The sequence below is a fragment of the Panthera tigris genome, chromosome B1 (assembly GCF_018350195.1).
Source record: "Panthera tigris isolate Pti1 chromosome B1, P.tigris_Pti1_mat1.1, whole genome shotgun sequence".
Lineage (NCBI taxonomy): Eukaryota > Metazoa > Chordata > Mammalia > Carnivora > Felidae > Panthera > Panthera tigris.
In genome coordinates, this window is record NC_056663.1 from 133,309,146 (window position 1) to 133,330,842 (window position 21,697).

Here is a 21,697-nt window from a genome sequence, read left to right on the forward strand (position 1 = left end):
TCATCATAATAATTAAGTATACAAGCTGACAGGAAAGCCACACTAGTGGCAAATAAATAATCCAAATATTATAGCAGAATACTAAACAAGAGAAATGGATTCTTATTTAAACACTTTTTCTGAATTTATAGCTGAGATAGTTGATTTTAAATATAATCCCCAATCTTAGATTTAGCAAATCAAGCAGTAACTAGTCTACATAGCATTTTCAATTGAAAATCACACGTTACAGAGTTAATATCCTTTGTCAGCTTATTTGGTTAAAGTGGCAGATAGCAAATGATAAATACCTTCCAATCAATCAATAGTTGACTCATTGAGCAAGCTCAGTAAGAGCTGATAAAAAATTACTTCCCATTTGACCCAATCTTCCCAGCCTCGGTGAGGTTTCCTCATTATTCTAAGTCTCATATTCTAGTTGAACATCACAGACTACATTAATACCTGTCATTACTTTCCATTTTCTTCAGATTTAGCCCAACACTGTTCAAATTATTCAACTTTAAACTGACAAGACCTATAAGTCCTTTATCAATCTCCCATCACTTTCCTAACCGTGATTTCTAACCTTTACCTCTCTCCTCAAATCTCCAATTCTTCACCACTACCCAAATCATACTTAAAAACAGGTAACCTTGCCTCTGACAGCACTTTCTGAAGATAACAGTGTTAAGTGTGAAATCTCCTACACAACCTTATTTTCATTTCTATTCATCAATAGGCCCACATCTATCTTCATAGCCTTCCCTTCAATCTTACAGAAAAATCGCTCTCCTTATGACTAATGCTAACAATTCTACCTAGGGCTCATTCCTTCCCATCCAGAGGAAATTACTGTTTCACCCTTTCTGGTATTTTAAATCACTTAATCTTACAGAATCTGTTCTTTTACCATCTTCAATCCTGCAACTAAATTTTTTTCTTACCTATGAAATCTCTTATATCATCCAAATCTCATCTGTTTTGCCACCAAATGCTATCCTCCATTTTAATTTCCTTGCTATTCCCTCCCCTTCTTATCAGTATAGTAAAATGCTTCTTTTGAAGGTAATAATATTCAGCTGATCATACCATTCTTTTTCTTTTGCTTTTCTTCAGTCATCTTTCTTTGGATCCCTGTGGCGTCTGGCACTATTAGTCACGTACTCCCTTGACAGACTCCCCTAATGCACTTTTCTTCAACATTACACTTTCCTAGCTGTTTTACTCTTTAGACACTTCCTTCCCCAGCCCCATACTTTTCTCACTTTCACATACCATCTTCAGCACTTTTTAAACATTTCCTCTCTCCTGAATTCACTCACTCAAATCTTCTATCCTGTTGATTCACAATCCTCATTCCCAGACACCTATCTACTAACGTCTTCCAACCAGCTCAGGCTCTGGCCCCCAAGTGAACCCTGAGTGAATCATGCCACATTTTCTTCCTTAAAACTTTTATTGCACTTATTCAGTGTTTTATAATATAATGGTTTCCTATATACATTTTTTTAATGTAGATTTTAGGTATTTTGGTAAGAACCATTTTCCTTTTATTTTTCAGTATTTCTCAAAAACACAGAAAAAAATTCTGAACACAGAGTAAATACTTTACAACTGTATAATTCGTTTAGACAAGAAACAAAAGACATTCAAGACAAAAATAAATTTATACTACTTATAAAACATTTCTAACCCCCTCCTAAAAAAAAACTGAGCTCTAATTGTTACTATTTTAACTATAGTCAGAGAATCCTGTGGATATTCTTTTCTACCAACTTCCAAATTTTCCACATATTCAAAGGGATATGGCAGATTTGCCCGTTTTATTTCCTTTAAATACCAACTATTTTTGTCTTAACATGACCTATATGTAGCTACCATGTCTAAAAAGATCAGACATAAAAACCAATCTGATACCCAAGACATTGTCAATGACATAATCAAGACAATGTATATTAGAGAGGCTAAAATTTGGGTGATAAAGAGATAAACTATGTTTTTGTCTAATGATTATTCATCATACGTCTGGCTGCTATTTCCTCCAATATATACACAGCTGAAGAGGGAAGTGAAAGGTAAAGAATTTTTGTAAAGTGAATCAGTGGGCAATAACCTGTATGTGCAATAACTCAGGAAGAAATGCACAAAACCTTATGAGATAGACATTACTATTTCCATTTTATGGATCAGATCCAAGAGTAAATGTCTTATCCAAAACAACTCTAATTACTAAAAGAGCTAAATACAAACCAAAAACTATCTAAATTTAAATTATGTGCTCTTTCTACTACACTATACCACCTAATTTATGTCTGGATGTGAATAAATAAATGACACTAGCTATAGTTTTCACAAAAGCTGAACACTTAAAAATGAATATAAATACATTAATTTTGCTTTGCTAAAGATTAATAATAACTCAATTTAAAATTTCAATGGTAGGTCAAATATTGATTTTTAAAAGTCGTATGAATGAAGACATATTATCACCAGGAATTTAAATATCAAACAATACAAAGTATAAAAGTACCAAATAATCTTAATGGCCATGATCCAGCCTGCACAGACAGTAAATAGAGTTTCTTAAATATCCTCTGGGTCAAGGCACTTTAATTAGCATTATTTATGTGTTAGATATCAACCGGTAAGTCAATAAAACCAAGTCCCCATCCATCCCCCCACAAAAGCTAGCATATGGTCTATAATTTATCTATGTATACTTCAATAAAATTCCACTAAACTGGAAACAAATGGACATCAGATGTTGGGAACTCTGGCAAGAACAATAATTGAATCCCCAATATCTAGTTTCCTTAATTAGTTTTGGAATAGCCAAGTACCCAGCAAAAAACTTGAATCCCCAGCTTCCCTTACAAGTAGGGATGGCCAATATAAACAGAAGCCACTGGGTAGGGCTTTCAAGAAAACTTTTGAAAGAATCTGACTCATCTGGAAGGCACACCTTTTTTTGCCATTTCTTCTGTATTCTGCCTGCCTGGAAACACAGTGCATTTTGAGTAGAATGCTGGCAGTCCTTTTGTGACCACAGGCCATCTTGAGATGAACGCCATGCACCAAGGAGGTAGAGAAGAAAAAAGATGTCTGGGTTCACTGCCATGTCTTGAAAGTGCCATACTTACTCTGGAATATTATGGCTGGATTTCGTGATATGTTAGAGAAAAGTAAGTCCCTCCCTTCTTTAGGCCATCCTACACTGTACACTGTATTCAGGTCTCTTGTACTAGCAATGCAATGAAACTTCTAATTAGAAAAAGCAGAACAAGTAATTCATTGCAGTGGTCTTGGAGAGGACAGACACAAAGAATACCTCAGGCAGCATTTTTCCCAAATCAGTGCCTCTATCATGAGTGATGCTAAGACATGTACTATAAATTCTGTAGTTATTGCCAAATAAATGAAAAATTACACATATGACATCATCTGGGAGATTCATAAGGTATATCAGTATATTAAAAGTTCTAAAAGCGTTCACAGGATTAGTGGGGAAGTATGCCCACAAACACATTCTAAAGAATTTTAGGTTATGCTACACAACACTCCCAGAGGACACACAAGATTTGCGAATATTAGGTAATAACTCTGTTTGTGAGACTGTGAACATGTACATTTAACTATACTAGAATTAATATATCTGAGAGTGTTATCTTTGAAAATAGGTATTTTGGACAGATACATACACTTGTCCTCAAACATAATGATATCAGAAACATTTTTGGGACTCTCTTTTCTAATTATGCTTTGAGCCATATTTTAAAAATCACTCCTTATTTTATAAGCATTTTTCATTTTAATTCAAATTATCCTCCTTACATGCTCACCTTTCTAAAATAAGAATAAATCTATTATTAAACTGAATCAAAATACTCTTAAAGAGCTGTGCCACTAAAAAGGAGATTCAAAGAAACATGCCATAGTTTTACGGGCACTTGGGTGGCTCAGCTGGTTAAGCATCTGACTTCAGCTCAGGTCATGATTTCAGGGTTCGAGGGTTTGAGCCCTGCATCTGGCTCTCTGCTGACAGCGCAGAGCCCACTTTGGATCCTTGGTATCCCTCTCACTCTGCCCCTTCCCCACTTGCTCATTCACTCTCTCAAAAATAAATAAACATTAAAAAAAAAAAGTTAAAAACAACACACTATACACTTTAAAAGTAACTCAAAATAGGAGATATATTGTTCTAAAAATGTTTGAGAGGAATGACATTTATAAGTTCCACTAACTGTAAAAATCAGGAACACGTTATATATACCAACGAGCCCAATGAGTGGAAGAAACATGCAGTCCAAGGAACAAAGTAGGGCCATAAAATTTGAAACAAAAAAGCATATTTAAGTTCACATATTACCTTTACCCAGTGCTAAAAAAAAAAGAAAAAAAAAAACAAAACGAAAAACAAACTGCGATAAATCAAAAGTATATCACAAATAATAATCGCTAATATTTACTAAATACTTAGTATGCAATGGGCACTGCTCTAAGTGCTTACATGTACGAACTCATTTAGTCCTTACAACAATCCCATGAAAGCGGCCTGATCATCATCCTCATTTTGCAGATGAGGAAACTAAAGGACAATAAGGTTAAGAAACTTACACAGGGGTGCCTGGGTGCCTCAGTTGGTTAAGCATCCGATTCTGGATTTCGGCTAAGGTCATGATTTCACGGTTTGTGAGTTCGAGCCCCGTGTCTGTTTCTGTGCTGACAGCACAGAGCCTGCTTGGGATTCTCTCTCTCCCTCTATCTCTGCCCCTCCCCTGCTCGTGCTCGCTCTCTCTCTCTTTCAAAATAAATAAAGTTAAAAAAATTTTTTAATTAAAAAAAAAACAAACTTACACAAACTAAATCATAGTCAGAAATCAAACCCCAAGCAGTCTAGCTCCAGAGTCTATGCTATACCATGCTATTCTGTCTCTCTAAATCAAGCAGAAGTGGTCAACATCATGCACAGTAGCATCTAAAAACAATTCATATATACTTAAATAGGTATACATGTGTCTATGGGATTTTATAAGGCAATTTTACATGTCATTTAATTTTATCTTCACAGCTGTTCTATGTCAGTATATCCTGTCACTAGGTGGACTCAGTGGCATGAATTCGAGTAATTAAAGCTATGTGGCCAGAGACTACTCCATTTATCTGCTGTCTTAGAAATGTGTCCTTTCTGTGTACCACCAGTGCCTTGCAGAGGGTCTGGCAGAAAATAGGAATTCAATATATATTTACTGAATAAAGAACAATTAAAAAGGGAGCTGGGCATCCCATCTGAATGTGGTCAGATTGGTCCAGATTCATCAATACTGGTACTAGAAAAACACTCAGCTAGCTTGGCTCACCAAAAGTGATTCTTTAGTATCCATTTAGATAGAAGAACAGTATTACTCATTTTTCAATTAAATCTTAGTATCTCAATACAATCTTAAAATCCCTTTGAAGTTAGAAGTCTTGGTGTACTAACATAAACACTGAGAAAGATTCAGATAAAATCTTACTTTAAAGGCATAGCTCAGTTTGGTCTTCAGTTACACAATGAGTATGATATATTATGTGACCACATTAAAATATTTTCTTTTACTTAAAAATTAAAGGAAATTCCTAGTAAATTTTAATAATGGAGAAGAGTCTAGATTTCTCATTGTAACTTGAAGAACTATATCATATGAGTGTTGGAGAATATGTCGAGTTGAATTATAACTAAAGTAACAGTATTGCTGGGTACTGTGTAATAACACATTTCCAATTTGCTATTCATTTGTATACCCCTCAAAGTAGAGCCAGAATTTTGAAGTTCTGATTGAACTCAACTGAATGGTACATATCTACAATACAGTTTTACCTAGCTTTGATTTGACAACTGAACATTCTTGAACTAAAGTTTCTATTATATTTATTATATATACATATATTTTTAATTTTCAGGGTTTTGTTTTGTATTCTGTTTTAACAAAACACCTATTCAAGCTTTCATGGAGTGCAGCTATAATTCAATTTAGCCTTGGTAAATTTCACACAGTACTTAGAAAACTGAAATACATTATATTTGAATCATTGCCTGAAGCTCATTCCTTAAACTAAGTATAGACACTAACATCAGAATTAAATTAAAACAGATTGTGTGAAGGATGAATTAATACTATGCTCAAATAATTCCATAAAATTACACCTCAGCACAAGAATATGAAAGACATTGAGAATAAATCAAAACCTTACAATAAGGGAAATTTCTATACCAAAATACTTATTATTTATTTTTACTTCAAAACTGAATTACGTTATATTCTCCAGAAGATATATCCGATTGCCCTAAGACCTAAAATATTCATCTCCTCATAGTTTATATGTTTAGTTTAAAAATTATACTTCTCTAGAAAAAGTGCATAAGTAATACTTAGCAGTACTGACAAAAACTAAATTTCTTAAAAAGGCTCCCTTATTTAAAAAAAATTCCCAGGCTTTATCTTTCTTCCAAAAAAAAAAAAAAAACAAAAAAAGAAGCAGCAGACAAAAAACACCAACTTTGAATATTTCTACCACATTCTCAGGTTATATAGTCATTCTAACCTTAATTTAAGGTACTCAACAAGAATGTTTCATTTTTGTTCCACGGACTACATTAGAACTAAGGGGAAAGGCGCCTTGGTGGCTCAGTCAGTTAAGCAACAGACTTTGGCTCAGGTCATGATCTTGGTTCGTGAGATCAAGCCCCACATTGGGCTCTCTGCTATCAGCGCAGAGTCCATTTCAGATCCTCTGTTGCTCCAACTCTCTCCCACCCTCTCTGGCTCCTGCTTTCTTTCTCTCAAAAATGAACATTAAAAAAAAAAAAAAAAAAAAAAAAAGATCTAAGTGGAAAAGCATTAAAATGATACTGTATACAAAATACTCCATCAGGCATGCTTTCAACAAAATAACTCTCAATGTTCTGGATGCAACTTGTCTGATCTGAGTAGGTAAAAAAGCATGTGTTTATAAAAAAACAAAAGTACCATCTACCTGCAGGAGAAAAAAAAAAGAATACTTTTAATTGAAAATAATTTGGGGGTACCTGGGTGGCTCAGGTTAAGTGTCTAACTTTGGCTCAGGTCATTATCTTGCAGTTCATGAGTTCCAGCCCCGCATGGGGCTCTGTGCCGACAGTTTGGAGCCTGGAGCCTGCTTCAGATTCTGTGTCTCCCTCTCTCTCTGCCCCTCCCCTGCTTGTGCTCTGTCTCTGTCTCTGTCCCTCTCTCAAAAATAAACAAACATTAAAAAAAAAAAAAAAAACTTAAAAAAAAAGAAAATAATTTGATTCCTTGTCTACTTACACACTAAACCAATAAAGAAAACTGATTTTTTTTTTTAGATGTATTAAGGAGGCGGGGAGGACACGTGAGATGGAACATTACTGTTTCTTCTAAGCTGCCCATCAGTAGATAACAAGTGGCAAACACTATTAAAATTCATGACACAGTGTTAGCTTCCAATCACCTCAAATAGTTTAAGAACTTCATTTTTGTTGAAGGGGATGCTTTCCCTTATGGGAAAAACATAAAATCTCTCATGCCTCTGTATGTTCATGTTGAAACTAATATGATAGTTTTCTATTGGAAAATTCAATCATATTATATGACAACTAAGAGTCTCCATATCTAAAAGAGAAAAAGAAACCTTCACCAAGGATTTGAAAATCCTTGAATCAAATTCCAACACTTCAGGTGAAATGATGGACTTTATTTTCAGATTTGAAACTGTTGTAGTACACAAGGGCAATTAAGCCACTGGTTCGATCCAGGACTTACTGATACAAATAATACACACAAGGACACTAAAGTTCCACCCCTCAGTTAACTTTGGAAAGGAAACTCTTACAACTAGGTATAGCAGACTGAGAAAAGATGTAATATAAGCATCAAACGTGCAGTATTTCTCCTTATTAGAAAAAAAGTATCAAAAATAACATATTTAAAATGATAAATCTGAAGGAAATGACTATATTTATATACACACCCATTTCAGATGATGAGAAATGGAATATAAATTTGAAAATCTCTAGGTAGTGTGCATCAAACTATACTACAATAAAAATTAAAAATTTTTAAAAAACCTTCAGGTAACACAGAATTTTGTGATTACAGAAATGTCCTGTATCTGAGCTGTCCAATATAGTGCCTTCTAGCCACAAGTGACTACTGAGCACTGAAAATGTGACTAGTGGGAATGAGAAATTGAATCTTAAGTTGCATCTAATTAAATTAAATTTAGTGATACATGGCTGGGACTACTACATCGGACAGTGAAGCACTAAGGAAGTAGAGGGATTTGTACCTTAAACTCGGATTCAAATAGTAAAAATCCTGTAGATAGACATATACACAGATGCTTCTGAAACATAAGTGTTTTGGGTTTGTTTTGTTTTTTTTGTTTTTACTTTTCTGATTTATAAAGAGGAAAGGACTATGCCACAACATAAAAACGTTGTTGCATTTGTGGGAATCAAATTTTCTATACTCACCTTCTAGGGAGGACTAGAATATTGGTTCACAAATTGGCTCCATGTTGTAATTTCTTAGTAAACTTCCAAAAATATGGATGCCTGGGTCTCATCTCCCCAGGCTTCTGGTTTAATTGGTCTGGGTAGAGTCCTGGGCATAAAAAAAATTTTTAAGCGACCCAGGAGATTCTAACATGCAGCCAGAGTTGAGAATTACTAAACTAGAAAGAAAATGAGAAATTATTTATTATGCATAGATGCAATATGCGACTGAAGACATTTCTTTGCTGGTAGGCAAAGAGGGCAGCCTTTAACAACCCAGATGCAGGTCAAAACACCTGAGGGCTAAATATGAGCTTAACATTCTAAACATTCATAAATGATTTGGGTTTTACAATCATAAATTTTTGTGATTACTGAATGTTATTCAATTATGTAAAAGAGATTAGAAAGGAAGGAAATAAACTAAATATTGAGTATCAACTTGCCCTCACCACTTTTATGTATATTATTAATTTCATCCTCAACATATGCTGGGAGGTAGATATTAGTAATTTATTTACAGATGTGGAAGGTAAATTTAAAGATATTCTCTAGGATTTGGACACGTTTATCAAACAGTAAAGTCCACACTCTATATATTACAGTAGAGGGTTCTCTATGAGGAAGTTTGTTGCAGTAAATTTTCACACTGGAATCAAACAAAAGAAAGAAAAGAAAAAGAAAAAGCAGCATTCAGTGGTAGAGCAAAGAAGGCAAACACACTTAAACAGGTACTTAAACCAGTCCCTGTTCCCGCATTATCTGAGTTCTGATATCTGAGTTCCCGCATTATCTAAGTATCTGATAGCAAACCCTGGGGAAAACAGCTTTGCCGATGCTTCAAATCTATACCAGCCTCTACACTAGACCTTTTAGGACTTGCTGCCTCTTATCCTAAGAACTTAAAACAACTGATCTCCTACTGTCTCATAAGCTATTAGCTATAGTCACACATTCTTTGGACAGGATAGAACAAGACGCTTATTCACAGCGCCTGACACTAAACAGGAATAAGGGGTTTTAAAGAGTTTTTCATTTTATTTTTTCATTTTTATTATTTCATTTCATTTTAAAGACTTTTAAAAGGCTGTAATCCTTTTTTCCTCCACTCCAAGGATTACAGGAACTCCTCACAGAGCAGTTTACAGACCACAGTTTTGATATGATCATATTCACAGTGAGTAAGGAACTCTTATTTTATCCTAGGTCATTGAAAGTCTTACATTAATTTACTCATTAAAACAATGTTTTAAAAACTCGGTTCCTGAGTTGTTCAATGCATCTTAATTTTTTCTTTTTGTTTTTTTTTTAATTAAAAAAATATTTATTATTGACAGAGAAAGACAGAACATGAGCAAGGTAAGGACAGAGAGAGAGACACAGAATCCGAAGCAGGCTCCAGCTCTAAGCTGTGAGCACAGAGCCCCACGCAGGGCTTGAACTCACAAACCACAAGACAATGATCTGAGCTGAAGTTGGATGTTTGACTGAGCTACACGGGCGCTCCCTTATTTTCAAATTAAGGCAGAAAACTTCTCAGAGGAAAAAAAAAAAAGAAGGTAAATCCAGAACAGAGGTCCTCACCCTTCCCAACAGCACTAATCCTTCTATCCCAAGACTCAAGATCTTTCTTCCGTTTTCAGGCCCCTACCTTGTAAAGTGACATTAACTCAAATGAGTCACATTTGGTTACATCAGAGGCCAGAAAGGAGAATACCTTCAACTCACTGTTCTAATTAATGGCACAGACTTCTTCCAAAGCATGTTCCAAAATAAGAATACATTGACAGGATTAACTCCTAAATGCACTGGCTTAGTGTATGGGCAGTGTTTCTTTTCCATTTCAAATGGTATTAATTACTACTTAATTATACCACAAAACATGTTTCATAATTTATTTAAAAATTACGAACTCTGTCAAAGAGAAAACAGCAGCAGTAGCTTAATCCCCAGCAGCCTTTTTCCCCAGTATGTTTAAGGCTGGGTAAGAAGATGAGCTAGAAAAAAATATACTCGATTGATACAAGAGAAGCTACAAGACTCCCCCATCCAGTCCTTAGCCTATTAAAAGTGGAATAAAGCAAGGATTTGACCTGTTTTGTTTTTTTTTAAGAAAGGATACATAAACTCCATTCATTTAAAGAATGACACCTATCTACCCAGAAACAACTGATTAGCCAATTCTCACTCATTTCCTGCATTTGAGGCACGCCTCCAGAAAAAGATAATGTAAGTTCTACAACTTTTGACCCCAATCATAGTGCCAAAATTCATCCTTTAAATTGACATTGGTTTTAACAGTTTGTGTATGTGTGTGTGTTACTTGTGACATAAAAAGTTACTTATAAATATTTCTGGATGCTAGTAATCACCCTCCAAAAACTAAGTAGGCTTTACATGCAAGTAAAAATTTTGGTGGGGCAAATGTCAATTCAAAAGTCAAACGTACATAATGGTAAAAGAAATAATTCTCTAATTGTAAAAGTGAAAGTCACTACAAATTAAACCCTTTTCTTAATAACTAACCATAGATACGTTTCTAGTTTTAATTCCAGCTTCCATCCTACCCTCTCCCCCACGCATACAAAGCCTCTAGAACATCAAAGTCAGAACACAACGTTATTATAAAAAAGTACAATAAATTTAGGATTAGTTAATAAAGCAGTTAGTTCGCCTCTGTATGAACTCACTGAATCAATACAAGCATAAACTGAATAAAAATGCTAATGATATTAAAAGGAGAAATAATGTTTATCAAAGCACCACCCAGAGGCAACCAGTGAGCAGGTAGCAAGTTTTCACTTTGATCCTGCCAACCCGGTCATCACAAATTTGGGGAAATACCAACACTTGTTTCATAATACAGCAACTTTTCTAAATTTTCCCAACGTTTAGTAAAACAATGTAGATGTAAATTTTAAAATCTTGCTAATTAGTTACCAGCGCCCTTCATCCCACAGATCAGGTGTCCTACATTTTGTTTAGGTCCCCGCCTTGAAAACAAACCCGATTGCCCCATTTTCTGAGAGGTAAACTCCGCTCCAGGCAGCTCCCTATGAAGTCACCGCGTTTGTTGTTTCAAAGATGCAATTAAACGAACATGACACAAGGCCGTCGAAGAGATTAGCTGGAAGTGTGTGGAGGTGTCAATCACATATGTGTAAAGCAAATGAAAACTGCATTGTTACAACTCTATTTTAGTGGTAATAGTTCTCTCCATTCCCCCTTCTCCAGTATATTCACAATTAAACTTTTTAAGAACTTTCTCGACTTTCGCAAACTTTAGCTTTCCAGCTTTTTGTACTAAGTATCATGTAATGAGCAAAGGCCGGGTATGTGGCGGGGCGGGGGGCGGTATTTAACTGGGACACGGAGAGAAAAGCAATAAAAGAGCTTGCATCAGGCAGTGTCTCTCCCTCTGCCCCCTCTTCCCCCCTTCCCACCCCTTCTTCTCTAAGCCCTTACATATACACATTCTTCTGGGCGGCCTCTAACCACACCATGTCCACAGTCATTTACAGAAATTAGAAACAGACTCCGGGATCCCTTCCCACAGCACGCACAGAGCAGAGCTGTACTAGCAGGATGGGGCGATGTCACTCCCTACTACCCCACAACCTATTCTTACGCCCCCTCTGGGGTTTCATTCCCAGGAATCCGGCCGAGAAGGTGGATCTAGAGAATTCACAGTGAAACTTCGCCTCCTCCTTCCCCACGCCAGCCACCCCACCACGAAGACCAAAGCAAACTTCCTTTCCCAGCTGGGCAACAGAAGAGTTGATTGCAGGGGCAAGAGCAGAAGCCGAGAGAGGAGGAGGACAGGGAGCGTGGTGTACTTTGTTCTGCACTTCTGCATATCCCCAGCACAGCCCAGGGCTGCTCTCGTCCTTACCCGCTCGTCCGGAGACCCGGTCCTGCTACTGGAGCGCGGGGCGAGGGCTGAGGGGACGCAGCGTTGGGGCGGGCCGCCGGCAGCCGCCTGGGGCGCCGAGAGCCACCACCTCTTCTCCGCCAAACGGCTGCGGGCGTGGGCCGAAGTAGCTGAAGAAGGAGCCTGGGGAGGGGGCGAAGAGGAGCAGCATCTCCTCCTCCTCCACGCCTCGGAAACACCCCTCCGGCGGCTACCCCGACCGACCGCCTGACCCCCGAGTGCTGGCGCACCCTCTCTGCGCTCCTGTCCTGTGCGCGCCTCCTAGAGCTTCGCCAAAATCCTCCGGCGGGGGGCGGCTCAACGCCTGCAGCCAGCTCCGAGCGTTGCCGAGACGGCTGAGGCAGATCGGGGAGCTAGGGAGTGCTGCGCGCCAGCAAGCCGGTCTCCAGGGGCCGCGACCATGGTGTGTGACCCTCGCCGCGCCGCGGCCGCCGGAGCTACTAGCACAGCTCGGGCTCCACCTCAGGCAGCCGGCACGGCCCCGCCCCCGTCCCTGTCACTCAAGCCTTTTCCCGGGCTCTAGGAGTACGGTCGATCGGCGACCCTGCGCTCCCCTCCGCCTCATTGGCCTGCCAGGCATCCAGCCCCGCCCCCCTCCCCAGGGACGAGGTCGCCGGGGAGACCAGCGCCCCGGTTCCCCTGACAACCGGTGCCTAGGGCCTGGCTTTTAGAGTTCTGGCTAACCAGAAGCTCAGGTTGATAGCCGGGCGGCCAAGTCCCTAGCCCCTGCACGGTGGACTCCTACTTTTAGGCCAAGCTGAAAACGCCGCCGACCGCCCCCGCGCTTCCAACTTCAGAAACAGAACTTTATGGCCCTGGGGAGTGTGAGGGGAGAGTGAAAAATGTCTAACTGCTCGCTCTTTCCCTGTGAATCGAAGTGACCCCTCCCCCACCTTGCCCTCCCTTGCTTCCAGCCTTGTTTCCATACTCTCACCGGGCGGATTTGGGCTTTGAAAGGGTGAGGAGAAGAGGGGAGAGAGAGAAAGGGCTGGGCTCTGCCAGCTCCCTGCAGCAATATAGCAACTTGGAAATGGCGGGGTCAATGAAAACAGCTCGGTGAGTTTTCCCACAGTTGTAAAGTGATCTTCAAAGGTGTGCTGGCAGCGCTGCGTCAACCCACATGCCCTCGGGAAAACTCAAATACTCATATTTTGGGGGGGGGGGAAGTATGTAAATTCTTATGTTAAAATTCCTCTGAAACTAAGATATTCCTAAAGTTAAAAAAATTAAAAGGTTTAACGTAATCGAATAAAATAGAGAATAGCCAATTTTCTATGTAGGACTACACATTGCGACTTGGCAAAGTAGATGTCCTAGCAGCAATTGCCCTCCTGCAAAAAGATTTGGATTTCAACAATCAAGAAGGAAGTCTTGCTGAATTCAAGAGCAAACAGTATCTTGTCATTTGAGTTTCAAAAGTTTGGGTTAATTCTCGGAGGTATAAGGGTAACCTGGGCCACTCCGGGAAGGGGACCTGGGGGTAAATGTAGTCCTGGACTGACAGCATTGAGCCCTAGGTGAATCTAAACTTCTTGGCTCCAAAATGGAGAGATCTGAGGCGAAATTAAAACTGCAGTCCTAGGCTCCCTAACCCCTGAGGCTGCTGTACATGTATGATGAATGAGGGAATTAATAGTAATGATTTACCTCTGGCGAGCACTCGAGTTTTCATTATCTCATTTACTAAATGAATAACTGTGATGTATGTGTTCAGTCAAATATGCCTTGCAAGTATGCACTGAATGTAATTACTCACAGTGCTAAACACAATGGAAAATGCAGAGCGAAATTTTGAGATAAGGTCCTTGCCCTCAAGGAGCTAACCACAGAGCCTAAGAAAAGTAGCATTCTTGAAACAATTTGAGATTAGGGCTAGAATGTGCAGCCAAACTGAGTACAGGAGCAGATGAAAGAAAGTCTGTGGTAGGTAGAATGGACTCGATCAGTCACATTAAGGAGCAGGGGAATTTAAACTGGGTTTTGAAGGGTACCTAGTGGGATGAATGAAGCACAGAAGAGGAAACAGAAAATTGAGGCAAACAACGTAAAACCAAAGTGCAACAGCAGGAATAGAGTGGTGAAAGTAGATAATAGTAGAATAATAGAGAAGACCAGCCCAGTCAAACTGGAGACAGAAGTCAAGGATTGAAGTCCTTTCCCTAGTCCTTCCCCCATTTTCTGAAATAGGAATTTTTTTTAAGTATTCTGGTTGATGTATCAGGGTGGTAAGGCAGAATATCTGCCTCGATTTGCCATTGAAAGAAAGCAAATGCAAATTCAAGTCAGAAGGAAAGTGTAAAGAGTAGAGTGTCGGAAATTTTCACAAAAGTAGACAAACCACAGTGTTGTGAGCATTTTTTTTTCCCATTAAGGCCATTTCAGGTGGTTGCCCTCAAGGCCTTTTCACCAGTAATCCCTCTGTTTCGTATGAGCTAAAAGGCTGGTTTTAAAATAAGTGGCTGTGATACCAAAACCTGATAATACAAAAGAGAAATCTACAAGTTAATCTTCTGTTGGATATAATGGAAAATGAAAATACCTAAAATACAATTAGAACCCAGAACTGTGTCACAAATGCTATGGCAAAATTAAGAGGCATTATGTATCTGTATGAATGTTTCAACTGATAATTAAAAGTATTTTGTAAAATCTAGAATCATTCCTTAAAAACTTTTAAAGAATTTAGAATAGATAATTTAACAATATGTATTTTATACCAAAGCCAGAAACTTGCTTTATAATGAAACATTGTAATTATTCCCATTGAAGTCAGAAACAAGGATATGATAGCCAATCCAATGAGACATGGAATAGAAATACAAAATTAAATACTGAAAGTAGATTAGGATTGTCATTTGTTTGCAAATTATATGAAAACTCCATAGATCAATTGAAAAACTTTTAAAATGAGTTAAGGTAACCAGTTATAAAAATTAATATACAAAATCAACAGCTTTCCCCATGTACAAACCCTAACTAGTTAGAACATACAATATAAAAAGTATCCTATTTATAATAACCACAATTAAATAGCTAAAAATGAATACCAAAAGAAATTAATAAAATTTACTTTAAAAATGATGGCCTTATGAGACAAAAATGTTTGAATAAAGAAGAGATATACTTTTAGGTTAAATACCAAGACTCAAACGTCATATAATTATAATATCTTCTACAAGTAATCTATATACCTAGTACAATTTTAACCAAATGTGTAACAATACTTTTGGGAATTTGAGAAAATACTTTCAAAATTCATTTGCAATATTAACCTTTTAGAAATAACCAATGATTATGGCACAAGAACAGACACTCAGATCAATGGAACAGAATAGAGAATCCAGAAATGGACCCACAAACGTATGGCTAACTAATCTTTGACAAAGGAGGAACGAATATCCAATGGAATAAAGACAGTCTCTTCAGCAAGTGGTGCTGGGAGAACTGGACAGCGACATGCGGAAGAATGAACCTGGACCACTTTCTTACACCATACACAAAAATAAGCTGAAAATGGATGAAAGACCTAAATGTAAGACAGGAATCCATCAGAATCCTCGAGGAGAAAGCAGGCAAAAATGTCTTTGATCTTGGCCGCAGCCACTTCTTACTCAACACGTCTCCGGAAGCAAGGGAAACAAAAACAAAAATGAACTATTGGGACCTCATCAAAATAAAAAGCTTCTGCACAGTGAAGGAAACAATCAGCAAAACTAAAAGGCAACCGATGGAATGGGAGAAGATATTTGCAAATGACATACAAGATAAAGGGTTAGTATCCAACATCTATAAAGAACTTATCAAATTTAACACCCAAAAAACAAATAATGCAGTGAAGAAATGGGCAAAAGACATGAATAGACACTTCTCCAAAGAAGACATCCAGATGGCCAACCGACACATGAAGAAATGCTCAATATCACTCAACATCAGGGAAATACAAATCAAAACCACAATGAGATACCATCTCACACCTGTCAGAATGGCTAACATTAACAACTCAGGCAACAACAGATATTGGCGAGGATGCGGAGAAAGAGGATCTCTTTTGCACTGTTGGTGGGAATGCAAACTGGTGCAACCACTCTGGAAAACAGTCTGGAAGTTCCTCGAAAAATTAAAAGTAGAACTACCCTATGACCCAGCGATTGCACTACTAGGTATTTATCCTAGGGATACAGGTGTGCTGTTTCAAAGGGACACATGCACCCCCATGTTTATAGCAGCACTATCAACAATAGCCAAAGTATGGAAAGAGCCCAAATGTCCATCGATGGATGAATGGATAAAGAACATGTGGTATACATATATACAATGGAGTATTACTCAGCAATCAAAAAGAATGAAATCTTGCCATTTGCAAATATGTGGATGGAACTGGAGGGTATTATGCTAAATGAAATTAGTCAGAGAAAGACAAAAATCATATGACTTCACTCATATAAGGACTTTAAGAGACAAAACAGACGAACATAAGGGAAGGGAAACAAAAATAATATAAAAACAGGGAGGGGGACAAAACATAAGAGACTCTTAAATATGGAGAAGAAGCAGAGGATTACTGGAGGGGTTGTGGGAGTGGGGATGGGCTAAATCGATAAAGGCATCAAGGAATCTACTCCTGAAATCATTGTTGCACTATATGCTAATTTGGATGTAAATTAAAAAATAAAATTAAAAATCTGAAAAAAAAAAAAAGCTCATGAGGAAATGGGCTCGGTCATTTCTATCCAGCACATTAAATTAAATACCAGGTACAGTATATGATATATACCAGGTGCAACATATAATAAAAGAGGAACGTGTATCATTCAATGAATAGTGTTGAGAAATCTAGCTATTTCTTGTGTACCTTTTCAGGCACACACACATACACATGTTCTTTTTTGAAGTAAGGTTAGCTCACATACTTATCTAATGCTTTTTTTAAGCTTTGTAATATCTCTTTGATCTCTATCATCAGATCCTCTAGATACACCTAGCTCTTTTGAATGGCTGTTTAATGTTCTATTGCTTAGATACGACATAATTTATTTAACTCCTCCCTTTTTAATGGACATATAGGTTATTCCCAAACTTCTGCTATTCCTTACAATTAGAAATCCATTTCTTTGTACTTGGTCCTGTTTTACATGTGAAACAGAACTGTAGGTTTGGCTTCTAGAAGTATAATTGCTGGATTAAAGAGTAAGCACATTTTACATATGATAGACAAAACCAAGCTGCCCTCTAAAGAAGTAGTACCAATTAGTCATCCCAATACAGGTGGAAAGTTTGATAGCTCATTTTGTTTCCCCACACCCTCACCAATATGACATTATCAAACTTTATTGATCTTTTCCAATCTAATAGGTACAGAATGCTGTCACATTACAAGTATAGTTTTCATTCTCATATGAGTATTTTTTGCATGCTTACAAGCCATTTTGTTTTCTATTACAAAAAATATTCTTCCATTTTTTTCTTCTAGACTTTCATGGCTTTGTTTTTCACATTTTATTTTTTGATCTGTATGGAATCTATTTTGGTGATAGCAGCAGATACCCACTTGCCTCCCAAATCTTAAAAGAATTTGTTAATTTTGCTACATAGAATACAAAGCTTCTAGATAGTAATGAAAACAACAATGAATACGAAATTTACAAAAGAAGAAATTCAGAAAAGCAATGAATATTTGAAAATAAACTATATACAGTTTATACACTGTTGTCTATATACAACTGTATAAAGAAAAAAATAAAAATGAAATTATCTACAAGTATCAAATCAAAAAGATTTTAAAGACTTATGCTATCTGGTATTGGTGAAAACATGTGAAATAGATACCATCCCATGATTGTTTGGTAGGATTACAGTTTCACTTGTTCCATTTGGGAGTGTAGTTGCATTTTCTTTCATAATATATAATGTTTATACCCATTTGCTGATTCCACTTAGGACATTTGTCCTAAATATTTACATATATAACCAGAGATATGATCAAGAATATTCACTGCAGTATTGTTGGTAGTCATAAATTTAAAAACAGAACAAATGTCCATAATAACAGAATGATTAAATAAAATACAGCCACCCATATATATTATCCTGTGACAAAATAAAAAATAATATGATTTCCATTAAAAAATACATCTATCTATATATACTGCAAAATTTATACTAACAGTTTCTCTGAGGATTAGAATTACGTAAACATTGCATTTCTGAAAGGTTTTTATTTAAAATCTTTACAACATGTGTGTGTTACTTTTGTTAGAAAAGGTCTAGGGTATTAAGAAGACAAACTGCCAGATATAAAATAAATAAGTCATGGGGATGTAATGTATAGCATTGGGGCTATAGCTAATAACAATGTATCATATATTTGAGAATTGCTGAGAGTAGATCTTAAAAGTTTTCATCATAAGAAAAAAACTTTTCTATAAATTAATTAAATTTAAATTAAATTAAAAAAAATTCTGTTCCTCTGTGCTTGTAGCCACATTTCAAGTGCTCACTAGCCAGCCTTGTGTGGCTACTGGCTCCTGAATGACACAGCACAGATGCAGAACATTTACATCATTACTGTAAGTTCTATTGGACAATGCTACTTTAGAGTCTAGCATAGCTGATTTTTCTCTTAAAGACTAAATAAAAATTATTTCTCTTTTGCCAGCTTCTATAAATAAACAAAAAGGTCAGCAGATTATCACTACTAACATAAAGAAATTAAACAGCTGGACTTAACACAGTTTTATTGGGCTCCCAAGTGGTTCATGGACCTCAGAATATTCATCATTTAGAGACCAAACTTGTGTCTCACTTTAAGTCAGGAATATTTTATGTGGACCCATGGATCATCCCTTAACAGACTCCTTAAGACTGTATTCCAGATCTGTGTATTTGTGCATTTTTCTAGGGAAAGTATCTATACATTTCAGAAAGTTCAGAAAGGTAAATTTAATATCTTTCCAAAATGTTAAGATTGTGTGCTTGAAATGTCAATGGTTTTAAAACATCACCTTTACCTCAAAGGTTGAAATGAATTCTAGGCTAATCTAAATCTGTAAATAGCAATGTTTTCCCAGCTGGCTTCTTGTGTTCATCTCAATATGAAACATTTGTATTCTGACTTGTACTAACTGTGTCAGTGTTTTTCTTCCTTTAAGCCCAGAAACATATTATTCTTTTTTGCTTACAGAGTAAGGACTGTGATGGGAACTTTGCCCAAGGGAGAAGCAGAAGCAAGATAAGTAATCCACCAAAACATGAGCAGGTAATTGGAGCACAAAGTCTGACAGCGCTTAAGGAAGACTTTGTGAGACAGTACTGACACTTTCAAGTGAACCAAGAATTAGCTGGGGAAAAATGCAGCAATGGAAACCAGATAGGACTACAATTACCCTCAGGTCCATTGAATAAACAGGTTATTTTCTTTTGGTAGTGGTTGAACTCTCTTTAGAATGTGAGAATTCCCCTAGGATGTAGAGTTACATGACAGCAATGGCACAGATAACTCTAAACATTGGGAGGCAGCCTGGTAGCTCAGTACTATGAAAGAGCATAGCATTTGCACTCAAAAGACCCAAGTACAAACCTTGGCAAGTCTCCTCACTTCTCTGAGTGTCATTTTCCTCATTTATAAAGAGAAGGAAATAAGAATAGCAGGTATGTTCTGCACATAATAGCCTGTAATGTTATTTCAGTATTCAGCAGTATTTCATGGAATATTTGTAAACTTTAAAGTGCTGTTTAAGAAAATCAAGCAACAATAACAACAAAAGCTATGCAGACTTTTTTGGAATTAGTGTTTTAGACTTATTGAGAAAAAAAAGTTTTTAAATCTCATTCTGAAGAGAAACTTTAAAATTTTTTTTTTATTTTTTAAAATTTATATCCAAATTAGCATATAGTGCAACAATGATTTCAGGAGTAGATTCCTTAGTGAGAAACTTTTTTTAAAAACTGGTTATTTATTTTTGAGAGAGAGAGAGAGAGAGCGTGCTAGTGAGTGAGGGGCAGAGAGATGGAGACACAGAATCTGAGCTGTCAGCAAAGAGCCTGATGTGGGGCTCAAACTCATAAACCATGAGATCATGACCTGAGCCACAGTTGGACGTTTAACCAAATGAGCCACCCAGGTGACCCTGAAGAGAAACTTAAAAAAAAAAAAAAAAAAAAAAAAAAAAAAATCAGGTACCAGTGCTAGATACTCTTATAAAAGGTTCATTCAGAAAATTTTAATTGTGGTACTGCTGTAACAAATTTTCTTTACCAACAAGACTCTAAGCTCTTTTCCAGTTTCCCCCCTACCGGCCCCCAATTGACCAGGGTTTGTCAGTTACTCTGATTAGGGCTGGCGGTGTGTTAGGCTAAAAACATTCACCTACTCCTGCTTGATTTGCCAGCTGCCTAATGGCTCTGCTTGAGCCCAAATGTTTCCTGAGTGCCTCACCTAGAAATCCTCACTTTCAGGAGTTAAACTGCAAGGGTGTTAACTTTAGAAGGTAGAAGTAAAAACTCACTTTACCTTTCAGCTTTCTCTCTTCACACATTAGTATAGATTGGTTTATCAGATTAGGGTAGTTGTCACTTTAAACCCTGAGGGTGAGAGATACTCGGGAGGCAAATTTTAATTAGCTTGAAGGGGAAGAAGAGGGAAGCTAGTTTCGGTGAGTGGAAGAGAGGGAGAGAAGAATTTGGTGGGGGGAGAGGTGTGTGGTATGAGGGTGGCCCTCAGGGCTGATGATACCAAGGGAGGGGATCAGGGAAGTATGTGTAGTACTAAAGGGGTGTGGCACTGAACTCAAACTGCCAATTCACAATTTTTACTAGGGCTGGTCCTGTCTCTGACTCATTTCTACTACTTGTCCTGGCAAGTTATGTAACTGCCTGTTCAGTTTGGTTGAAGGGAGTATGGCAAATAAGCACAACTCTTTTGTTGTTTGAAAGGAAGCCAGGTTTGAGCATACACAAAGTAACTTAATATGAACACACTGTCATCCAAACCTGACCTATAGGGCCTTGCCTTAGGGTTCATGACTGCTAACCTTGATTTTCTTAAGTGTTCCCAGAAATGGACACCAAATCAGAAGTGAAGCTTTCTAGTTTACGTTCTGTTTTAAAGAGGGTGATTTCACACTGTCCCATGGGAGTGAGCTGCTGTGCAAGAAAGTTGATCATTAAAGGCTTTGTTAGGCAGAGCTGGAGTGTTTAATAAAACAAAGCATCACTTCGCAAAAAATTTCTTAGCAGTTGATTGATTTTTACAT

General features: G+C 37.3%; 2 protein-coding genes across 10 annotated transcripts in view; one reads left to right on the forward strand and one right to left on the reverse strand.

The window, feature by feature from the left end:
- Window positions 1-12,869, reverse strand: part of PTPN13 (protein tyrosine phosphatase non-receptor type 13) — a 230,931-nt gene extending 218,062 nt beyond the window's left edge. For all 7 annotated transcript variants that reach the window (XM_042984235.1, XM_042984238.1, XM_042984236.1 and 4 more), the window contains exon 1: window positions 12,408-12,869. The gene's annotated coding sequence lies outside the window, so the exon portion shown is untranslated. The remainder of the gene's footprint in view (window positions 1-12,407) is intronic.
- A 260-nt stretch (window positions 12,870-13,129) lies between these two features.
- Window positions 13,130-21,697, forward strand: part of MAPK10 (mitogen-activated protein kinase 10) — a 568,389-nt gene continuing 559,821 nt past the window's right edge. For all 3 annotated transcript variants that reach the window (XR_006216882.1, XR_006216881.1, XR_006216889.1), the window contains exons 1-2: window positions 13,130-13,502; window positions 19,627-19,701. The gene's annotated coding sequence lies outside the window, so the exon portion shown is untranslated. The remainder of the gene's footprint in view (window positions 13,503-19,626; window positions 19,702-21,697) is intronic.